Here is a 5986-nt window from a genome sequence, read left to right as displayed (position 1 = left end):
GCAAGACTGGAGAGCACATTGTTAAGGTGAGAGAAGAGAGATTTATAAAAGACACGAGGGGCAAATGATTTTGTACAGAGAGTGGTTCACATGTGGAATGAACTTCCTGAGGAAGTGGTGGATGTGGGGACAGTTACAACATTTAAAAGTCATTTGGATTAGGACATGAACAGGAAAGGGTTGGAGGGAGATGGGTCCGGAGCAGGGCAGGTGGAACTGGGTTAGTTTGGGATTACAGGTCTTTCTGTTATAACGTGCATTTCATCAGCATGAATTTGCTGCAACGCAATTGACGAATTGTGGATACTGTTTCTAAAGCGCAGATGTTTAAAATGGGTTTTGGCTGTAACACGATTACAGCACTAACCCTTTAAGCGCTGTTTCTAAAGCACGATTATACTATAACACAGGTTTGCACAAGACATAGCTATTGTGTTATAGAAGAACTGACCCTACGTTTGGCATGGACTGGTGGGTCCACAGTGTCTGTTTCCGTGTGGTATGAGTCTATGACTGCGTGATGGGCACAATATGCCTAACTGGGGGTGGTCTAAAAAGCTAAATTGTATCCATACTAATGCAAGAGGGGTTTTACTGGTAAGACAGATGAACTGAGAGCATTGATGAGCAAGTGGAAATATGATGTTGTTGCAAACACTGAGAGATGGTTGAAGGAGGACAGAGCCAGCAAATCAACACTCTCGAGTCAAAACGTTTCAGGCATGACTAGGATGCATGTAAGAGAGGTACAGGAATTATATAATCGATAAAGGAGATCATCACTGCAGTAATGAGAGAGGATGTTCAAGAAGGTCCTTCAAGAGACGCCATCTGAGTGGAGCTCAGATACAAAACAGGGATGATTACTTAACTGGGATTATGCTACAGGTCTCCCAATAGTCAGAGGAAGCTGGAGGAGCAGTTCTGAAAGCATCACAAAAAGGTGTGAGGGAAACAGGGTTCCAGCTGTAGGGGGGATTTTGACTTTGCTAATATTACTGGGATAGTAGACCCAGCCAATCTGTGCTACCGCACGCCGTCCTCAAAGTGGCAGCAGGGGTTTTAAGGCTGTTTCACATTTCCTGCTGGAACGTGGCTTTGTAAAGGAAGTCTGGAGGAAGATACAGTGGTCTGTGTCGAGGTTCATCCCGAGCAGCTCTGTGATGCTGGTCTCCGCGATATACGGTCTGTTCCCTGGACGCACACCGAGACAAACATCGACAGCACCTGGAGGACCATCAACTCAGTGAAGTTCACTCTTCGGTCTGCCCGAAACGTGCTAGTCTTGAAGGAGTTGACCTTGACCCAGGGTTGCAGACTGGCACATTCCAAGGTCCAGGACTATGTGCTGAGGGACATGGTAAAGCTTGAGCAGCTGCTGCTAAGGGGCAGTGGGGAAAGACCACACTCTGAGGTCTTCCTGCTGAAGGTAAATGGAGGTCCATTCAGTTAGCGGACCCTCCTGTTGCCTCAAGTTTCTGTAAATATGAGGATTGTATGTGCAAGGGAGGTCTTTGGGTATTTTGGATAGAGTCAAAATCCAATGTTTTGTTTATTTACTTGGTATACAACTGTACAGAATCGAACTGTTTTTGTGACAATGTATATACACAAAGAGATTTTTTTTTGGAGATGGGGCTGTGGTGGAGAATCCTGGGGAAATAAAGCTGTCACATGGTTGAAGTTTCAGTGAGTGAGATAGTGACCATAACTCCAGATGTGTCAAGGTCATTATGGAAGGAGATATAGTTTCAGCTGAGGTTAAGTGTCTAAGTAGGCCAATTTCGATATCATTAGTCAGGATCTGTCGAACATAGAGGGGGAGGAGCGACTTGCAGGTAAGTCTCCATTTGCAAAATGAGAATCTTCTAACAGTAGTACAGTGAAAATTCAGGGCTAGCATCTTCCTCTTAGAGTGAGGGGCGAGGGCAGAAAGTCCAGGGAACCCTGAATGTCAAGGAATATCAACAGGTTGATAAAGGAAAAGAAGGACACATATGTCAGGTACCCTGCCTTAAAAGAAAAAAGGGAGGCTTTTCAAAAGTACAGGGGGCTGCTAACACACAAGAAGTTAGGAGGGCTAAGAGGAGCCATGAAATATCTTTGGGAGATAAGATTAAGGAAAGCCCCAAGGCTTTTGATCTGTACGGAGAGAAAGTGAGGACTGCAGATGCTGGAGATCAGAGCTGAAAATGTGTTGCTGGAAAAGCGCAGCAGGTCAGGCAGCATCCAAGGAACAGGAGAATCGACGTTTCGGGCATAAGCCCTTCTTCAGGAATCATTCCTGTAGAAGGGCTTATGCCTGAAACGTCGATTCTCCTGTTCCTTGGATGCTGCCTGACCTGCTGCGCTTTTCCAGCAACACATTTTCAGTTTTGATCTGTACATCAAGAGCAAAAGGAAAGAGTGAGACCTACTGAATGCAAAGGGGTAACTGTACCTGGAGCTTGCTATAGGAGGCAGGGAGAAGCTTGCTGGGGTCCTGGTAGAGATATTTAATGCTTCACTGGTCACTGGCGAAGTGCCAGATGACTGGAGGATAAATAATGTGGTTTCTTTGTGCAAGAAGGGTAGCAGAGACAGGTCAGGTAACTGCACTCCAGTTCGTCTCACGTCAGTGGTAAGCAAGGTCGTGGAAAAAAAATTCTGAGTGACAAGATTAATTGGGAAGGTACGAATTGCTCAGGGGTAGGAGAAAGTGAGGACTGCAGATGCTGGAGGGTCAGAGTAGAGAGTGTGGTGCTGGAAAAACACAGCCGGTCAGGCAGCATCCGAGGGACAGGAGAGTCGACGTTTCGGACATAAGCTGATGTGGATTCCTGATGAAGGGCTTATGCCCGTAACATCAATTCCCCTGCTCCTCGGATGCTGCCTGACCTGCTGTGCTTTTCCAGCGCCACTCTCTGTACATTGTTCAGGGGTTGTCAGCATTGATTTGCGAAAGAGTGATCCTGTCTGACAAATTGGATTTGAAGAGGTGACTCATTATCTAATTGAGGGCAGTGCAGCTGATGTGGTTTGCATGGACTTCATGAAGGCCTTTGACAAGGTCCCATGCAGTCCTTCATTTACCTCGATGATTTTAACCCTACTGCGAATCCTCTTGCAAGGATGCCTGCCTTGAAGAAGTTTTCCTCCTCTCTCTACAAGAATCTCAGGGAGTCCCTCTCCCACTGCAACTCCCAGGTCATTCCCTCTCATTTATCTCTCCACCCTTCAGGCACCCTGCCTCTATTCCTGATGAAGGGCTTTTGCCCGCCTCGGATGCTGCCTGAACTGCTGTGTTTTTCCAGCACCAGTCTAATCCAGAATCTTTTTGCCCACATAGAAAACAAGTCCAAAAGGGAAGAGACCATGGGATCCAAGGCAAGTTGGCAAACTGGATCCGAAACTGGGCTGCGATTGCAAGCAAATAGTGATGGTGGAGGGTTTAGTTTTGCGATTGGAAGCCTGTGACCAGTAATGTACTCAATCAGGTTCCCCCTCAGCCTCCTTGGCTCAAAGGGAAACCAGACTCTGACCACCCAGTCTCTCCTCGTAACTGAGAGGTTGTTGCTTGTTACATACTTTAACAACTTGGATGTGAATGTCAAAGGTACAGTTAGTAAGCTTGAGATTGCCATGAAAATGGCTGGTGTTGTTGGTCCTGAGTAGGATGGTCTCAGGTTACAGTCAAGGACCGCAATTTCCCCCCCGACGTGGTCGACGATGCCCTCCACCGCATCTCTTCCACATCCCGCTCCTCCTCCCTTGAGCCCCGCCCCTCCAACCGCCACCAGGACAGAACCCCACTGGTCCTCACCAGGACAGAACCCCACTGGTCCTCACCAGGACAGAACCCCACTGGTCCTCACCAGGACAGAACCCCACTGGTCCTCACCAGGACAGAACCCCACTGGTCCTCACCAGGACAGAACCCCACTGGTCCTCACCAGGACAGAACCCCACTGGTCCTCACCAGGACAGAACCCCACTGGTCCTCACCAGGACAGAACCCCACTGGTCCTCACCAGGACAGAACCCCACTGGTCCTCACCAGGACAGAACCCCACTGGTCCTCACCAGGACAGAACCCCACTGGTCCTCACCAGGACAGAACCCCACTGGTCCTCACCAGGACAGAACCCCACTGGTCCTCACCAGGACAGAACCCCACTGGTCCTCACCAGGACAGAACCCCACTGGTCCTCACCAGGACAGAACCCCACTGGTCCTCACCAGGACAGAACCCCACTGGTCCTCACCAGGACAGAACCCCACTGGTCCTCACCAGGACAGAACGCCCCCACCCCAGTCTGACCCATCACCCTCACCTTGACCTCTTTCCACCTATCACATTTCCGAAGCCCCTCCCCCAAGTCCCTCCTCCCTACCTTTTATCTTAGCCTGCTGGACAAACTTTCCTAATTCCTGAAGAAGGGCTTATGCCCGAAACGTCGATTCTCCTGTTCCCTGGATGCTGCCTGACCTGCTGCACTTTTCCAGCAACACATTTTCTGCTCTGGATTGCACTGGAGGGGGTGCAGAGGACATTCACCAGGATGTTGCCTGGGGTGGAACCTCTCAGTTACGAGGACAGACTGGGTGGTCAGAGTCAGTTTTCCCTTTGAGCCGAGGAGGCTGAGGGGGAACCTGATTGAGGCGCACAAAGGTGCGAGAGGCTTGGACAGGTAGGTCGTGAGAATCCCATCCCTGTGGCAGGTAAGTTGAACACCAGAGGGCATCAGTTTGACATGAGGAGTAAGTGGTTTAGTGGAGATCTGAGGGGAAAATCAAACTTTATCTCAAGGTTGATAGGAATATGCCTGAGAGGGTGATGGAGGCAGGTCCTCTTGCAACACTTAAGAAGAATTTGGAGCACTTAGAATGCCAGCCATAGGAGGTTATGGGTCAAGTGCAGGTAAATGGGATGAGTGTAGTTTGTTGGTCGGCATAGAATTGATGGGCTGAAGGGCCCACTTCTTTGCTGTAAGACTCAATGTTTCGGTGACTCTATGATCTACTCCCTGTCCTATTTTGAGGGCAATTAGAGAGACAAATGGAGACAGCAAGCTTCCAACTCCTCGGACACCTCACCAGCTCCACACTGTCCACTCTGAGCCCTTGTTGTCTGTCGCTGTGATGGGGCACATCTCTCATCCGAACCCCTCACACGGAATGTGAGCAACTCGACATATTGATTTCTGATTCCTGCCACCTTCCACATTCGTTCGTTCGCCAAATCTGTCGGCCTAACGTCGAGAAAAGCCGGAAATTTAGGCGCTCACTGTTCACTCACCGTAGAGTTTGACTGCAAACTGAACATTTTCCTTTTCCCCCTCATCTGAGACCAGTTCGAGGGTGTAAGTGCCCACATCATTGGGAAAGAAGTTTCTCAGCGTTAACGAGATGTTGGAATTCTGCAATGCGCAATCCACTCGCTCTCGAGCTCCAGAGATCCGGCTGGTACTCTTTTGGCATTCCGCAATCTCTCTCACATCTTTTCTCCAAGTGCCACTATAGATGGTATCCTTTGGTTCCACTGTGAAGTTGGCAAACAGGGTGAGGTTGTGGCCAGGGATGACATAAAACTCAGTCAGCCCGGGCTCGATCTTGATTGGTGTCAACGTACCTGCACAGGGGAAAATGGTTTATGTCACAGGCTTGCCACGTTGAGCATCTGAAAGACAAGTCGCCTTTACTTTCGTGAGTAGTGAGCGGACAGGGCAAGTGTCAATATGTTGTGCCACACTCGGATCGGGGTCAACATACAAAATGTCACAGCAGCTCCCTATTTAAACTGGGCTAGTGGAGAAATGGACGGGTCCCTGGATGGGGGCAGCTCCAAAAACACTCGAGAAGCTCGACACCACCCAGGGACAAAGCAGCCCTCTGCTGGATTGGCCCCACACCCACAAACATCCCCTCCCTCCCCCCACCGAGGCTCAGTAACAGCAGTGTGTACCATCCTATCCCTCCCCCCACCGACGCTCAGTAACAGCAGTGT

This window comes from Chiloscyllium plagiosum, chromosome 38 (assembly GCF_004010195.1).
Source record: "Chiloscyllium plagiosum isolate BGI_BamShark_2017 chromosome 38, ASM401019v2, whole genome shotgun sequence".
NCBI classification, from domain to species: Eukaryota; Metazoa; Chordata; class Chondrichthyes; order Orectolobiformes; family Hemiscylliidae; genus Chiloscyllium; species Chiloscyllium plagiosum.
This window is presented reverse-complemented; position numbering follows the sequence as displayed.